The 17,219-nt window shown below is 38.6% G+C and overlaps 1 protein-coding gene across 6 annotated transcripts in view; it reads right to left on the reverse strand.

The window, feature by feature from the left end:
* Positions 1–17,219, reverse strand: part of LOC135202299 (ecdysone-induced protein 75B-like) — a 334,911-nt gene that overhangs the window by 14,435 nt on the left and 303,257 nt on the right. Inside the window, exon 1 of one of the 6 annotated variants that reach the window (XM_064231622.1) lies at positions 16,760–16,806. The exons of 3 other annotated variants lie outside the window; for them this stretch is intronic. The gene's annotated coding sequence lies outside the window, so the exon portion shown is untranslated. Of the gene's footprint in view, positions 1–16,353; positions 16,653–16,759; positions 16,807–17,219 lie in introns of those variants that run through there. 2 more of the 6 variants (XM_064231624.1, XM_064231621.1) reach the window with 2 other exon arrangements.

Genomic DNA, 17,219 nt, shown 5'->3' on the forward strand with positions numbered 1-17,219 from the left:
AGTTAGGCTATGTTGTTCAAAGACATTCGACGACCTCGTATTGTGTAACAGAAGTTAAATCTATGTTAGTTAGGCTATGCTGTTCAAAAACATTTTTTTTTAACGTAACAGAAAACTGAAAGTCTCAAAATGCCTCCCACAATAATCGACGGTTCGCTCAAAACCTGTTTTGAAGTCTTGGCAAAGATTTCCGGTTTCGACCGATATTCTTTTCATGTTCTTGAATATTATTCTGGTAATTAAACCAATTTAATCCAGGAATGATGAAGTCAATGACTGAAAGTAATACATATTAATTGATGTCTTGCGGACGTTGAATTATATTATTCAAAGAGGGATATAAGAATCGCATTCCTGAATACCACTATTCAGAGTAGAAAGGGACTGATTAACATTATGTTGTCCATGCTTATCATTTATATAAAGTAGTTTCCGCATTTCAAGTTTTGCTTAAACTATCTCAATTACATGCTTGACACGTTTCAAAGTACGATATGCTCTCTCTACCAGATCTTCTTTCTGGAAGTAGGCCTAAGGCGCACATTTCTTCATTCCAATCCGATGAAACTACCTAAATAGGCCTAATCATCACGTTCTGAATGCCATTAGGGTATTCAAGCCTCCGATTACGGAAGAATGTGTATACAAGTATTTTTTGTGTGTGTTAACAGCCTACATGAAACATATACTTCGCGTTGATTTGTTTTGTTTGTTTTGTGTTTTGACGTTGCATGGAACCAGTGGTTATTCAGCAACGGGACCAACGGCTTTACGTGACTTCCGAACCACGACGAGAGTGAAATTCTATCACCAGAAATACACATCTCTCACACCTCAATGGAATGCCCGAGAATCGAACTCGCGACCACCAAGGTGGTACCCCAACACCACACCGACCACGCCACTGAGGCGCTTACTTCACGTTTAGACTTTACCTCGTCCAGCTCGTGCTGCACCGCTTTGTATAACAATGGCTTTGTCTTTTACGGAACGTGACAAATCTGACGCGCACGCGGACTATATATAAGAACGCTTGCATCGTAATCAACGCTTGGGATAATAAGAAAAAAATTATCTTTCTTTGCACAAAGTTATACACCGGATACTTTTCAATAAGGAAGATCGGCGCGTATTACATCGTAACGGCCATTAGACACCGGTAAGTGCCAGTGGAACAGATAATGAAAGGTAAGTAGAGGAGCCAGTGCCAGCTACGGCCTCACCTCAACTTCCTCATAACTGTGTAAGGTTTCATGCAATCGACATAAGTCAAGGCTATTAACACATGGAGGTAAATATCCATCGTTATGTTACCTTTTCATAAGGTTTCCTCTCCATTGAAACGGTCGCCCAGGGGGGGAAGGGAATCATTAGTACCTTAGAACTCCATTTTTTTTGCAATATCAAACTTATTTCCATATATAGTAAAAATATACACAATGACTTTGTAAACAATGCGAAAGAGACGATTTTTTTTTTTCGTTATCAAACTTATTTCCGTATATTGTAAAAGTATCGACACTGAATGTTTGTATACAAAGCGAAAGAAACGAAGAAAAACAAAATATTTTACCGCTGCAAGTTTTACCCCGGTCATCAGCAGAACCAGTTTGCGGGGATGATAAGGCTTCACCAAAACAAATGGATTAATCTACGACAGGCAATCTATGATAGGACTCGCTTGGGGCGAATTCCCAAGCCCCCCAAAATATCCAATGAAAGGTATCTGTCACCGTGCAATCTTACTTGGTCATCTTGGTTTAACGCTTTCTTCTTCTTCTTCTTCTCCTTTTTACCGCCTCTTATTTTACGCGTTAGACAAAAATCGAGCCGAATGCACAGGTCCAAAATCGATACTCAGTGACTCAGGTTCTTTGCAAGTCTTTAAAGATGGCATTCTCGGTAGGCAGTAAGACAGAGCGAGTATCCTCATTTTTAACAAACATGTACAGGTACTGAACGCAGGCGAACTCGAGATATCAACCGTTTAGCAAACGTGACCAGCGCATCCATGGGTGCTGGTTCGTCGACTTCATCCCAAAAACCAACGCATAATTATTAGCAACTTGCAACATACTTTGGAGCCTGTGTTAGCGGCATTGAGACTCTCGACTGTGCCAAAGGATTTTACCTTTGGCTGTATTGAATTGAATATGGAATTTAGGCCAAAGACCCAGCACTGGGGCCTATGAGGTCATTCAGCAGTGAAATGAAAACTGACAGTAAAAGGGTTGATAGGTGTAACAGGATGAAAACCTCAAAGCAGCTGCACTACGAAGCGATTGTTAAGACAGGGGGGAAAGTAAGATGGAAGAAAGAGAATATGAACGGAAGTACAGTAAAAGTGATGAAAGGGGTTGCAGCTATACCTCTAACGAGTTCTCACACTAGATATACCATTATTCTCTCATTCCTCCTGTTTTTAAGGTATTTATCGCGGAAAAACGTTTCATTATACCACACAATCAAAGGCATTAAGTAATGACTTGCAATGAGTCATTGTTCTCGCTAGTCACTGGATGAATAAGTAAAATTATGTTCTACGCAGTGGTTGTGACGTATTTCTTAAAAATCATCTTCCAGCACCATTAAAAGCATTTTTGTTATCGTTACTTTTGATATAAATAGTGTCTACAACTTTTGATTATAGAGAACTACAGGACTATTTCTATGACCAAAAACTAATATTTTTAGCCACGACTTTTACACAGACTAGTAAGATTAGCATGTTAGTGGCATAAATACACAAACAAACAAAACATATACGTCCCCTCTCTCTCTCTCTCTCTTCTCTCTCTCTCGTCTCTCTCGGGCCTCACTTCCTCTCTCTCTCTCTCAGTTCCCTCACTCTCTCTGTCTCTCCCTCTCCACTCGTCGCTCTCTCTCTCTCTCGCAATCTCGCTCTCCTCATCTCTCTCTCTCTATATATATATATATATATAATATATATATATATACATATATACGTATTATATATATATATATATTATATATATATATATATATATATATATATATATGTATATATAATATATATACTATAGATAATATACATATATATATATATATATATATATATATATATATATATAATATAAGTTGAATGGGTACAACTGGTTGTACGTGCAAGTCGTAAAAGGTAAAAGAAGCTGCCGAGGATGACAATAAAACTGACAGTGAACTACAAAAGCTTGATCAGATCTACCTGGGACGATGTAACACGCCAGGGGGAAAGGCCACGAGGCAGAAAGGGAAAGGGGTAAAAATAAATGTGTCATAGGCTAATGCCACAAGGGATCCCAACAACGGAACAGTTAAAAGCTAAATATTTGTTATAGGTGTTGAACCAAGTTGGGATTGTGCCAGCACGGGCTCTTGCTCTCCAGCGTAGCTGGCCTTATGCCAGTACAAGTTTTAGACCTAGACCAATTGATACTGAAAGCTGTAGGGTGACTGACTTGCAAAAAAAAAAAAAAAAAAAAAAATCACAAATACAATAAAATAAAAAATGGTAAAAGCAAGGATGATGATCCTGATCCTGGACTTAGGTTTATGGTTAAACAACCTTGTGGTGGCACGGGCTCTTGTTTTTTTTTAATAGAAAAATACGAGGAATCATTTACTGGTAGCATATGGAGGCCACTGAAAGAATAAAAGATGTATATTGTGATTGACAGGAGTGCTGTTAAGGGTAACCTGGCAATATGATAGTTAGTTAATACTATAAACAGGGGAGCAAGAAGAAATGAATAAAATAAATAGGAACCTGTTTTAAGCTATGCTGGTTAGTGAGAGAGAGAGAGAGAGAGAGAGAGAGAGAGAGAGAGAGAGAGAGAGAGAGAGAGAGAGAGAGAGAGAGTCTTATGCAGGCGAACTGTCAGAGACATATTTGGAGAACAAAAGGACTTATATGGGGTAAAGTAGGGAGATAAGAAGGTGAGAAGAGAAAGTGAAAGGATATTTGTTTGTTTCTAGACAGTTCAGTGTCCGCATTATTTAGGAAACCACTCTCGCAGCGGCCGAGAGAACAATTTTGAAATAAAAATACAAAAGCTAAGAGGAGAGATAAAAATTTACATTTGCAAAAACAGATTTGGGGAAAATACGGCAAAAAAACAAAAAATAAATAAAAGGCATTGCGTACACGACACATCAGACCAAGGAGGGTGTTGGAAAGTTCATGAACTGGGTTCGATTAGGGTCTTTCAAAGCAAAAAACAAAGGTTATATGCATATACGTACATACATACACACATCACACACACACACACACACACACACATATATATATATATATATAGATATATATATATATACATACATATATATGTGCTTGGTAACTTATTCTTTACTTTTTCTTCCTGCACAGATCGAAGGTAACCGTGGCGCCCGGTGGAGGCTGTACTTTTGGGGATTAAGGGCCGTTATATAAATTCTTCTTGTCTTGCTCATGTTCTTAATCTGGAATTCGTTAAAAGGGTTCTAATTTTTGGATGAGAAATCAATTGATATGTTTCTTTGCATTAAGTTTATTCTTCGTTAGGGGTTCTTACAAATGTTTTCCACCTTCTGAGTTACGGGGCTCTTGGACTGATAAAACTTAATTGGCACTTGTTGCAATTATGAGTCTATAGGCATGAGGGAATTTTACTGAGTATTGATTGTCACTTTCACTGTCTTTGATTGATTCGCACACCACACTTTTGCACCTGTTCTTCTTCTGGGGATTCTTCTGTCTTTCTCTCTCTCCTCTGCCTGTTGCTGCGCCACTGGTTCTCCTCGTTCCCCTCTTTGTCGTTATCTTCTCTCGACTTCTCTGTTCCCTTTTTTTCTCTGCTCTCCTCTCTCCCTGTCTGCCCTTTTTGTTAGGATGGAATCTCCTTAGCACCGCCTTTGGATTTTTCGGATACTGACTGGGGTGTGGCATTTTCTGAAAGACTTTTGTGTCTTTCTTAGTGGCTACAGACATTATACAAGACCGCCTTCCTGTCATGTCTTTTACAATGATTCGTAGGCTTTGAATTTGTATACGCCTCCTTCTTCACGTCCTGGCTTCCTGGGGGCGTATCCCTTTAGTAACCTCATAGGTCATTCGTTGATACTTCTTTTGGGCTGTCTTATGACCAACACTCATGGCTTTTGATTCGTCGAAGTCCTTAGGTCTATCTCGAGAGGGTGGAGCACTTAAGAGTTCGGCACTCCCCTCCTTTGAACAACGGGTCATAGAATTCCTTTATAACGTATGCCAGATGGCTCTCTCTGACCTGTTCACGAAGGGAACGCCGATTAGTCATAGGCGCTAATGAGAGTAGTTTCCAATTTCTCGAAGATGCCTGGGCGATATCCCTCGTCGGCTATAATCTCTTGTTGGTCACTAATCGCTGGTACGGACAGAGGCTTTTTGGGGGAGATGAAAACCAGATGTCTAATGGCTAAAAGCCTAATGTTTGGAGTAACAAAATCCCTTCGCTAAGAAAAATCATTATCTTATTCCCTTTTCTCTTTTCTTCCTTATTATCCGTTTCGTTCCTTTTTCTTAAGTATTATTAAGTTATTGCCTTTTGTAATAACGACACTGTGCCACACTATTACAGTCTCGGCCTGCTACCTCGCTGACTCCGACAGCGTTAACTAAGCTGAAGCAAATATTATACCTACAAGAGGACTCCTAACTTATGCTTCTTGGAAATCATATTGAAACTTCAACTCAAAAAACATCAAAAGTGAATGTAAACATGAGCAAATCCTTGATCAAGTAACGTTAAGGGCAACAATCAAAATTGAATGTAAACATGAATAAATTCTTGAGTAAGTAACATTCAGAGAAACATAAAAAAAATGAACATGAATATGAACAAGTACTTGATTAAGTAATATTAAAAGAATCATCAAACTGAATTCAAATCTGAGTAAATCACATTAAGAAACGTGAAACTGAATGCAAACAAAATAAATCACCAAAAAAACAAGAAAACTGAAAGTTTAACATACATAAGCCCTTAAGTCATAAGTTATATAAATGCATGGTACAAGCAAAAAATAATGGTAACTATCCAAGTTTACAGTATATGATTGGTTCAGTCCTCAGTCCTATTCTATCTAGGTGGATATCGTCTTTCTTTATGGAAAAATAAATTTCGTTCTTCGTTGACGACACTTGATGGCTTCTTGTTTGCTGCGACCTGCTACTTGGTGACAAGTCCTGGGAGAAAATATCCTTGTGTATTTGTATGCAATAACAAGGGTGTCCTTGACTTCCTACTGAGATTGTGTATTGTGTTTATGCAAAATTTCATTGGACATTCTTACTGTAATTTCTGAGTAACCTTGTACATTAAACAATATAACTTCACTGCTTGATACTAAAACAAAATTGGCAACTCGGTTAAAGGAACCGGTTAGTGGTTAATACTTGTAGGTTTCTTCTACTGTGACAACAATTAGTAAGTTTTCACCAATCCATATCTTGTTAGTAAGTTTTCAACAACTACTATCTTGTTAATGAGTCTTCATCAATTAACATCTTGTTAGTGAGTCTTCATCGATTAATATCTTATTAGTAAGTTTTCATCAATCAACATCTTATGGATTTGAACAAAGTAAGTGTATTAATTACCCCTTCGATATCTTAAGTCATTTCTGAAACGAATTCTCTTATCTTAAAATTTCTTAATGTCTATCTTAACCCGTCTTATTTATTCTTTTACTTCTAAGAATGTTCTTATGGAACAATTAAACTTAGTATACGTCTTGAAATTCTTATACTACGCATTGAATCGTTTCTTACATACCCAAGTATTTCCCTTCAAGTCAAAATAAATTTGAAGTTAGTGCACGTAACTCAAAAATTTTGCTACAAACCGACTAATTAAAGTAAGAATTGCAACAATAAAAGATTATTCCTAAGTCGACCGATGAAGGTAAACTCAGCAATAAAATCAAATAAATACATGGGAATAATGGGATGAATTAATGGGTTTGTTCTTCTGTTTCACTGAAAAGTGACTCTTCTATTTCTTAGGTTATATCTAATTCCTTCTTCTGAAATGTCTTCTGACGTCTCTGTCATTTTGGATTCTTCAACTTCTTTGGTTCTCTTGACCTTGTCCTTGTTTATCCAAAATTCTTCTTCTTCTAATGATTCAGCATATGTGGAAGGCATTTGGTTATTCATTTTCTTAACCCTTATCTTAGTTTCTTGTACGTCTACGACCTTGTATGGTCCTGTGAATTTTGTGGCTAACTTATAATTAATACCACTTCTTACTTCCTTCTTAATATAGACTTCATCCCCTTTCTTGTAGTCTACAGGCCTTAATCCTTCTTGATGCTTCTCTATCATATTCTGCTGGGCTTCTTCTAGATTCTTGTGCAATTGCTTGTGGATTACTTTAAAGTTTCCGATTCTTATCTTCATGATATCTTCAGAGTAATTAGGCTGTATTGGCTGATTCAGCCATGCATAAGGTAATCTGGGTTCATATCCCATCAAAGGTTTTATGGGAGTTGCTCGAATACTCGTATGATGCCTTGCATTTAATGATAATTGGACTAAGGTAAATTGACGTCCCAGTCAGGATCCTGTCCTACTGTGTGACGTAATACGTCCTAAAAACCTTTCTGTTATTCCTTTCTACCAAGCCATTGCTAGCTGGGTGATACGGCTGTATCGCTACCTTTTCTACCTTAAAGGCGTTACACATTTCTTGAACTAACGAGTTGTTGAACTCGTCCCATTATCAGAAATAATGAGCTGTGGGCAGAAATATCTGCAAAATATCTTATCGAAGAAGAGCGATTGCACAATCCTTGGCACTTTTACTAGTTAGTGGTACCAACTCTGTATACTCGTGAGCGCGTCGATACATACTAGTATATTCTTATTCCCTTTACTCGTGGTATGAAGATTAGTGATAAGATCAATAGATACTCTTTCGAAAGGAGTCTGTGGGATAGGATACTTTACCCTAGTGGTACTTCCTTGTCTGTTCTTCCCTTGTAGCTGTTGCATGTATTGCAGCTCTTCACATAATTACTAACATCCTTGTGGATTCCCTTCCAATGGAAAGTTTTCTGGATTAATATAATTGTCTCATCCCTTCCTGGGTGAGCTCTCATGTCATCGTCGTGCATTAGCTCAATGACCTTGTTTCTTAGACTCTTAGGTACTAATCTTTTGTGCAGTACACCTAGAAATTGACCAAATGGATCATATTCGTGACACATCCAAATTAATACGCCATCTATGTCCGTTAGTGCATCTGTGGGACATCCAACCTTCCTACCTAGTTCGGTTAATTCTTGTTGGCTAAATTTTCTTTCGTTTCTAACGTATTTGAACAGTTCCCTTATATCTTCATCTCTTTCTTGTTCCCTTATGAAATTTTGCCGGGAAAGCTCCTCTGTATAATGCATGGTGAGTACATTTACGTCATTGCACATTGTTTCATTCTTTTCTTCTTCTTTACTTATCATATTTATACTATCACCTTGTGACACATATCTTGATAATGCATCTGCTACCTTATTCGTCTTCCCAGGGACATATTTCACCTCTATATCATAATCTTGGGCTGTCATGAACCAGAAAAATTAGGGTTCTTTAGCATTTCTACTGCGGCTGAATGATCCGTGAACACGGTTATCTTGTAACCAAAAATGATATATCTGAAATGCTTTAAAGCGTCTATTATAGCTAGAGACTCGAGGTCTGTTACTGAGTAGTTCACTTCTGAGGGCTTTAATTTCCTACTGTAATAAGCTATGGCATTATACTTATTATCTTGTCTTTGCATTAAACATGCTCCTATACCAATGTGGCTTGCGTCCGTGGCTAAAAAGAATTCCTTGCCAAAGTCTGGGAAGCTAAGTACTGGGGGATGTGTTAATCTTTCTTTCAATTCATCAAATGCTTCTTGCTGCTCGTCTGTCCATACAAATGATACGTGTTCCTTTAAAAGTTCAGTTAGTGGAGCTGATATGACTGCAAAATTCCCTATGAATTTGCGGTAAAAACCTGCTAAACCTAAGAATGACTTTACGTCCTTCTTGCACTGAGGTGTAGGATATTCCGTGATGGACTTAATCTTTAAGTCGTTTACTTCTACGCCCTTTTCACTTAGTGTATGACCAAGGTAGTCTATTTTCCTTTTAAGGAAGTTACACTTCTTTAGTTTAAGCTTCAGGTTGGCTTTTCTTAATCTCTTTAGGACTTCTCTGACTAAGTCTATGTGTTCCTCTATGGTATCTGTTGCTATTACCAAATCATCTATGTAACAGTGTACGTCCTTGCCTAGTATATCGCCCAAAATTTTATCCATTAATCTTACAAAAGTTACCGGGCTTGACTTTAGACCAAAGGGCATTCTTACATACTGGTATCTGCCGTTACTAGTGGAAAAAGCAGTCAAAGGTTTACTTTCTTCGTCTAGAGGGATTTGCAAGAATCCCTGCAATAAATCTATAGTGGTGAAGTACTTCTTGGACCCTATAGTAGCGATAAGATCTCGCATTGACGGCATTGGATAAGGATCCTTTTCAGTAATTTGGTTCAATTTCCTGAAATCCACAACTATTCTATAAGTTTTGTCCCTTTTAGGAACTAGCAAAAGTGGAAAAGACCATGGGGATTTAGATGGTTCTATTATTCCTTGCCTATTCATTCTTTGTACTTCTCTTTCAATGATCTCCTTCTGGGAATGTGCTACTCTATAGGCTGGTATGTAAATTGGGTTTGTGTTTGATGGAATGTCTATCTTGTGCGTTATTTCGCGTGTATTTCCCAAGGTGTCGCCGTCTAGAGCGACTATATCCTTATATTCGCACAATAAGTCTATGAATTCTTCTCTAACATGGTTTTCCTTAATGCCCTTTAAATGAGATTCTATCTTAGCTCTTCTCAGTTTTATGTCCTGAGCGTAATTTTCATTTCCTTTACGGATCGCGGCTACCGTTTCCCTTTCTACAACTCGGATAGGTATAGAGTATACTTCTGCTAGGCCTATCTCTGTACCTGGTGTTAATTTAACCTTTCCTCCTCTGTTATTCGTAATCTGTAACGCTATTTTGCTCTGTCTAACTTCATGTAAACTAGAAGAATAATGTATTCCATTTACTTGCGACTTTTCACTAAGCGTGAGAATTTCCTTCCCTTCAAAAATTGGATTTACTGTACATTCTACCCACGTACTTTCTCCTGGTTTAAGTCTTAATTCCCTTTCTAACTTTAAATAAGTGCATTGATTTGATTCTAAAAGGTTAATGATCTGTTGCGAACTCGTAATGCATTCTGGATATCTTCCCTCTGTCTTATCCTTCTTTAAGATACCTTTCAGTGTGGGATTCTCTTGAGTCTGGGTTCTTTTAATTGACTTGCATAATGGTATTCTAGAAATCTCACGACCGTTGTTAATCACTAGTTGTTCTCTAGGGGCATCAATGCTTATCCCTTGTCTAGCCAGCAAATGAGCAAAAGCTAATTGTATATCTCTGGCTACCAGAACCTTTTCTCTTAGAGCAATTCTTCCTAGCCTGAATGGAAAATCTAACTGTCCAATTACGTGGATATCATTACCCTGGACGTCTGTGATTCTACAATCTACTGCTGTGTTCAAACTTAAGTGAGAAAAATACAATCGATACACCTTTTCTGACATTATATTCTTAGGACTACCTGTATCAAAGAATGTAACAATAGGTTTCTCTAGACCGACATGTGCTGGAAATAATGGTCTATAATTATATTCATTCCCTACATCAACTTTGCTAACCTGTGTAGCTGGGCTTAGCCTTGACATTCCGGACGTTCTCTCTGTTATAGAGGAAGATCCATTGTACCAGTAAGCAGAAAATTTCCCATTGCGTCGTCTGACATTGACTGAACTGGTTGATACCCTATACTTGCTGTTTGATTAGCATATCTATTTGGGACGGAATCCCTATTTCCTCTAACTGGGGGAGATTGACTTTGGTTTCTACCTCTGCCTCTCGACTGAGATCTACCTCTAGGAGTTGAAACAAATTTATTTCTGCATTCTCGAGCACTATGTCCTGTTCTCTTATGGAAAGGACAGAAGGCCATCCCTCGGCAGTCACTGGCATAATGTCCTCTCTTCTGACAGTTATAACACGTGACTGTCGAAAATCCTCCTTGAGAAGATTTACCTGGTATCTTATTCTGATTTCTAGATGGTGTCCTAGATCTATTTGGACCCCTTTCTTTTTGTCCTATAGCGACTAAAGGTCTGTATATAGGATTCCCTTCAGGTCTTCTACCCAGGATTTTTGTTTCCTCCTCTTCAATCTCTGCTACATCATCGGATGTCTCCCACTTACGGGTCATCCTTGCAATGACTTCTGTTGGCAGGCTTCCAATCATTATTGCTAGTCTAAATATTTTTTTAACATGACTCATTAGCATTTTTTGCTTGCCTCCTTCTACCTCTATCCAACCTGTGGATTTTATGAAGTTACCCCATTCATTCATATTGTTATACAACTGAGAGCTAAACTCTTGATAACGTCTTTCGTCTAACTTAAATTGACGCACTATCCTTGCCAAGCTAGTAACTGGATCTCTTTCACCAACTGTGGAATAAACCTTCCTAAAATACCGTTTCAATTCTTCCCAATTCTTAAGATCTCGGTAAGTCTCGGAGTGGACGTATCGCTCTAAGTCTCCTCCGGCTTCCAAATCAAGATAACTCTTGGCTTCGCTTCAATAAGCTTTTCTCTATCTGTCCCCGTTATGCTGTCTAGGCGTGTCTCCACTTGCTCTATCCAGTTCTCTAAGTTACAAGCTAACTGACCATCCTTTCTTCCACAAAATTTAGCTATGTGATTAATTACATGTCCCTTATGTGTTCCCATTACCGCTGCGCTCGAATTCGCGGACTCTGTACCTTCCGGCATGGTTAATTTCCTTGTTTGACTTCTCGTGAGCACAGGCGATCTTACGTTCTGATAAGGAGTCGGTCTCCCTTTGACCATCGACTCGTTAATGGAAATTTTCTTAAGTACTAAGTATCATTAAAAGTATCAAAGTTATGACAGTAATATCCCAAAAAGAAAATAATGATAATAACAATAAACTGTTTTTGCTTAAATATTCGATCACCAAAATAAAATAAAAGAATTTTCCCCAGAAATATCCTCAAAGTCTTACGTTACCGTAAGATTCTTAAACAACAACAAAACCCTCTTAACAGTACTGGTAAAACGATACTGAACTGACCGTAAACTGTACGCTAACGAGAGACCTCCCGTGAATTACCCTTGTTATCCTAAACAAACAAAATAAAAACAAGTAAACGTTCACTCGACGTAACAAGTAAAAAAGCAAATACTAAAACAAAAAAAATCAAAGTATAAGAAATCACAAAAAACAACCAAAATCACACAAAAAATAACATAAAATGACACAATCAAAATTAGAATTAAAATTTAAAGTTATTGGTTAGTAAATACAAATGTTCGGGAAAAGGTCTTAGTAGCTGATTAGTTATAATTAGTAAAATGAAGAAATATAGAGTTTCGTTGCCAAAAAAAAAAAGGTTCAGTGTGAAAATCTTTTAATCTTGAAATACCAGGAATTGTCTAACTGAAATGTTAATCGCGTAATTTACTCTTAATAAAGTTTAATGTTATGTAAGTGTGGGACATTTATTTGGACTTAACTTCTTTCGTCGTCTTCGACACCCGGGTTTACGTCTGACAGCTTGCGTTCGCCTACCAGCGCGTTGAATGATGTGTTGGTTCCCCCTCTCTCTCTCTCTCTTCTTCTCTTCGGGAAAGGGGACCTCTCTCTCTCTCTTCTTTCCTCTCAGAGCAGGATTGCGTTGACGGATGCGTTTTCGGGATTGTTTTCTTTCCTCTTGATATATTTGCCTTATGCTTTCGACATCTTGTTCTTCTGGTAAAACGCCTGATCTTGTTCTTCGGAGTGGAGCTTTTCTTCGTGAAGTGTGGGTGCTTTTTTTTGGAGCGCTTTTATTGTTACGACTCGATAACTGTCTTTGAATTTGGGGAAGCACTGGTACTGTCTTAGGGGAGAACTTTCTATTTCGAGTGGCGTGAATGAATTGAAATCTCTTATGCCGACACTAAACTTTTGATTCTGTTTCGCTGCCGCTGTTTTTAACTGTCATTCGTGTCTTCGTATCACGTCGCTAATCACCATTTCTTTGCTGTGTCTTTTGTCTCTTCCTATCCTTACCGCTCGACATCAATTAATCTTGTCACTATATCAATCTTTATCTCATCGTATCCCATCGCTTTGCCACCAATTTATCTGTGCTGGTACTTACTTTCTTCGCACAGATCTAAGGTAACGTGCGCCGTGGAGGCTGTACTTTGGGGAATTAGGCTTATATAAATTCTTCTTGTCTTGCTCAATGTTCTTAATCTGGAATTCGTTAAAAGGGTTCTAATTTTTGGATGAGAAATCAATTGATATGTTTCTTTGCATTAAGTTTATTCTTCGTTAGGGGTTCTTACAAATGTTTTTCACCTTCTGAGTTACGGGGCTCTTGGACTGATAAAACTTAATTGGCACTTGTTGCAATTACGAGTCTATAGGCACGAGGGAATTTTACTGAGTATTGATTGTCACTTTCACTGTCTTTGATTGATTCGCACACCACACTTTTGCACCTGTTCTTCTTCTGGGGATTCTTCTGTCTTTCTCTCTCTCCTCTGCCTTGCTTCGCGCCACTGTTCTCCTCGTTCCCCTCTTTGTCGTTATCTTCTCTCGACTTCTCTGTTCCCCTTTTTTCTCTGCTCTCCTCTCTCCCTGTCTGCCCTTTTTGTTAGGATGGAATCTCCTTAGCACCGCCTTTGGATTTTTCGGATACTGACTGGGTGTGGCATTTTCTGAAAGACTTTTTGTGTCTTAGTGGCTACAGACATTATACAAGACCACCTTCCTGTCATGTCTTTTACAATGATTCGTAGGCTTTGAATTTGTATACGCCTCCTTCTTCACGTCCTGGCTTCTTGGGGGCGTATCCCTTTAGTAACCTCATAGGTCATTCGTTGATACTTCTTTTGGGCTGTCTTATGACCAACACTCATGGCTTTTGATTCGTCGAAGTCCTTAGGTCTATCTCGAGAGGGTGGAGCACTTAAGAGTTCGGCACTCCCCTCCTTTGAACAACGGGTCATAGAATTCCTTTTTAACGTATGCCAGATGGCTCTCTTTGACCTGTTCACGAAGGGAACGCCGATTAGTCATAGGCGCTAATGAGAGTAGTTTCCAATTTCTCGAAGATGCCTGGGCGATATCCTCGTCGGCTATATCTCTTGTTGGTCACTAATCGCTGGTACGGACAGAGGCTTTTTGGGGGAGATGAAAAACCAGATGTCTAATGGCTAAAAGCCTAATGTTTGGAGTAACAAAATCCCTTCGCTAAGAAAAATCATTATCTTATTCCCTTTTCTCTTTTCTTCTTTATTATCCGTTTCGTTCCTTTTTCTTAAGTATTATAAAGTTATTGCCTTTTGTAATAACGACACTGTGCCACACTATTACATATATATATATATATATATATATATATATATATATATATATATATATATATATATATATATATATATAATATTCCTCTTGGAGAGAGAATGACTTCAGCAAGAGCTACCCTCCGAACTATCATACAGCAATGTTAGAGCAAAGTTGCTGGCCCCACGTATTTTCAAGTAGCTTGTGAGCTGATGGGCACCTCGTAGCACCCTTTCAAGTACTGACCACACTCAACCATGCACAACTTCGCCAAACATTCGGCAACTGAGTTACTAACTTGTTTTCAACAGCTGAGTCAGAGCGAAACTCGCTTCTCCTCCAACAGTTTGCCAGGAATGGCTTTGCGTGCCTTTGCCTGCTAATGGAGCATGCTGCTATCAGGATGCTATTAAGTTACCCGTACTAGAAGTGGGCGAGCCTGTTTCTTACGTAACTGTCAACATTCTTTAATAAATTTTAGAGTGACCCCATATTTTCATATTCAACTTTCATTCTCCCGGGCCAGCTTATTCAAACACGCTCTACAAGACGCACTGCTTTTCTGAATGCATAAAAATGTAGATTAATTTTGCATTCTATATTTTAGAGTGACCCCATATTTTCATGTTCAACTTTCATTCTCCTGGCCCAGATTATTCTAGCACATTCTACAAGATACGCTGCTTCTCTGAATGCATAAAAATGAAGATTTTTTTTAAATTCTATATTTCTTTTGATGTTCAACCTGAGCGTCTCTGGCTAAAATGACCACCTAAAACGTGCGTCGTATTGCTGACGAGCAAGAACAACTAACTGGTCTCAGTTTGTTCTGACACCTGAGGAATCTGAGATAAGGTAGGAATTCAACTTCTAAGAGTTGCAGCCGTTAACGAAAAAGTAGGGTTGTGTTTGATTACGCAGAGGCGCTGCTAGTTAGTTAGTTAGTCTATTGACAAAAAAATATACAATTATTAGTACAAATTTGTCCACAAAGAGACATAATACAAAATAAACAAAGCGGACGGTAATCTCTTCAGTTCTTGCAAGTACATGGCCTACAATGTAAAATACAACATCAAGAAAAATACAACATCAAGCGCAAATAACATAAACCTATAAGACTGCAAAAACTAAAAAAAGGGGACTTACTACAGAGGAAAAAAACGTAATCACATCACTATCCAGCATCGAGTCTTAACTCACATCATGCTTGAGAAAAAAAAAAAGAGGAAAAGTTTATTTGAAGAAAAAACATAAAACAGAAAACAAAGCCGCACATTACTTATAATTATGAAGAACTTCATAAACATACAAAAACGAGAGGCGGCGGCGGCGACGGCACGACTTCGAGCGGGTGGTCCGGTCCCCCTCCCGCAAACCCAAACAAAGCGAGGCGCTTCTGTCGGTTCTGCTGCATGAATACGAGAGCCACCAATCGCGCAGCTCCAAAGATGGCGTGGGACTTGAATTTACAGTAACAAATCATTTAGACCCGTCGATTATCGCGCCGGGGACGCCTGCCAAACAGCGCCATTCCGTCCGTGCTCACACACCAGGAAAATCGGAAGTTTGAAACGATTAGAAAATGTACGAGAATTGATCGAAAGGTAATGTTCTCTGCGAGGGAGATGAGGTAGCATTGACAAACACCAGACAACCTCTATCATCTAGCGATTCATTTTTCATGGCAGCATAAACGACAGCAATACTCCAGCATATCTCTGCAGAATAACTACCCAACGTTACCGAAGGCGAGTGTGAATGATTCCAGCATTTCCAGGTAGAGCGCTTGAACAGAGAATAGCTTCAAAAACAAAATAAATATAAAAATAAAATATATGGTTACGTCAAGTTACCCTTCAACTTGCGATGATTCAAATACGACTCGATCGTTTTCCCTTGCGTTGGTAAGTTTCTCACCTACCTCAATAGTTTCCTTTTACAGAAAACTAAAAAGGTGCTGGTCCTTCGATATAGATCAAATGACCCGAATCCACACGCTACTTGAGAAGCTCGCTCTATTCCACACTAATCATCCAGTTTCTCTTTCAGCCGTCATCCAACAACGCAAGTAAAATGACATGAACACTGAGCTTACAGAGCGGTGATGTCACTGAACAGTAATCAGATTAAAACTGTTCAGCACCCAACTTTCGTCACAGCAATCGTGCAACTTGAATCAATAACGGCAAACAAACAGGCCGAGCTTACAGAACCATGCTGACACGTGTCCACATTCAGATTCAGAATGACGAAACTAACCAAGCAGCGTCTTAATTTGCCCTTGGGAAATCCAACGTGCGTCTTTCGTCGGGGAACACGCGCAACTGAGCATAAATGTGTCCAGACTTTCTTTTTATGGCGTCATTTCAATCATAAGCCTACGAACATTTCATTGGCACTCAACTCAAAGAATTAATGTGCACATTGTACCGTAGCGGATAAATCATAAGTATACAACCTAATTGCGCTTATATTTAAACTTCGTAGTCATTTTAATGGGACGAATACACAAGTATCGGTATAAAACGTATCACGACAAGGACAAAAAGAAAAGACAAATCTGGAACCTGATCATAACGATCAAGAACTTGCTAAAAAGCAGAGCAAACCTCGAAAAACCCGAGTTTATTTCTGAAGCATCGAAACCAAGACAGAAAAGATGATTTCTTCGTGATCTTTCCAACCCAAATACAGGGGCGAAGACCACTGAATTAATTAA

This window comes from Macrobrachium nipponense, chromosome 30 (assembly GCF_015104395.2).
Source record: "Macrobrachium nipponense isolate FS-2020 chromosome 30, ASM1510439v2, whole genome shotgun sequence".
Lineage (NCBI taxonomy): Eukaryota > Metazoa > Arthropoda > Malacostraca > Decapoda > Palaemonidae > Macrobrachium > Macrobrachium nipponense.